This window comes from Brachyistius frenatus, unplaced genomic scaffold (genome assembly GCF_029030835.1).
Source record: "Brachyistius frenatus isolate BFR_SWC_R1_liver_20210118 unplaced genomic scaffold, ASM2903083v1 Contig_513, whole genome shotgun sequence".
Classification (NCBI taxonomy): domain Eukaryota; kingdom Metazoa; phylum Chordata; class Actinopteri; family Embiotocidae; genus Brachyistius; species Brachyistius frenatus.
The window spans coordinates 95,001-95,695 of record NW_027211112.1 but is presented as its reverse complement, the minus strand read 5'-3'; the positions used below and the strand labels follow the sequence as shown (position 1 = coordinate 95,695).

The following is a 695-nucleotide window of genomic DNA, read 5'->3' as shown; positions in this document are numbered from 1 at the left end:
TCCAGTTGGTCACTTTCAGTCACTTTCCGTCCAGTTTTAACGTCGTTCTTACAAACTGAATTCGATCTGTTTGTTTCTTCTTTGAAGAACATTTTAATATTTTGACTCACGACATGAAAGAAAGTAATTTCTGTTCATTTCACAATAAACTACATTAATATATTTGGTCTGAAGGTGACGCTAAGACAGATTCAAAGAGCTGAAGCGTCCCTCGAAGGGTCGGGAGTCTCAGGTTGAGCCCCCTCAGGGCCGAATGAAGGACAACTCGATGGACACTGAAATGTGACCTTTAATCTTTAGTGCAGTTGAACAGTTTGAACTTTACAAAGAAAAACATCAAACAAACATCATGCAGGTCAGAAAACAGCTACACAACAACAACAACAACAACAACAACAACAACATGGATCATATTAATAATAAATATAGTCACACTCACACGAGGTCGACTCGACCCGAAACTGGAACAAAGACCAGAAACACAATGTTTGGATTCTGGAGGAGTCACAAAAAAATACACATTTAACGGATCCTCTGACCGCTTCTCGTTCTGGTTCTGGTTTTGGTTCTGGTTTTGGTTTTGGTCCTGGTCTTGGTGCAAAAAATTCCTCCGCTTCGTATGACCTGTAAAATCTACTCGTGACCTTTGACCTTTCAAACACATAAAAATTCTTTCCATGTTTTCGTGTGAATCC

At 39.6% G+C, this 695-nt stretch overlaps 1 protein-coding gene across 2 annotated transcripts in view; it reads right to left on the bottom strand.

Annotated features, from left to right (window-relative positions):
- Window positions 1-271: 271 nt before the first annotated feature.
- Window positions 272-695, bottom strand: part of lrp12 (low density lipoprotein receptor-related protein 12) — a 6,548-nt gene continuing 6,124 nt past the window's right edge. For both annotated transcript variants that reach the window (XR_011310291.1, XM_069687994.1), the window contains one exon: window positions 272-695. This exon is cut by the window's right edge. The gene's annotated coding sequence lies outside the window, so the exon portion shown is untranslated.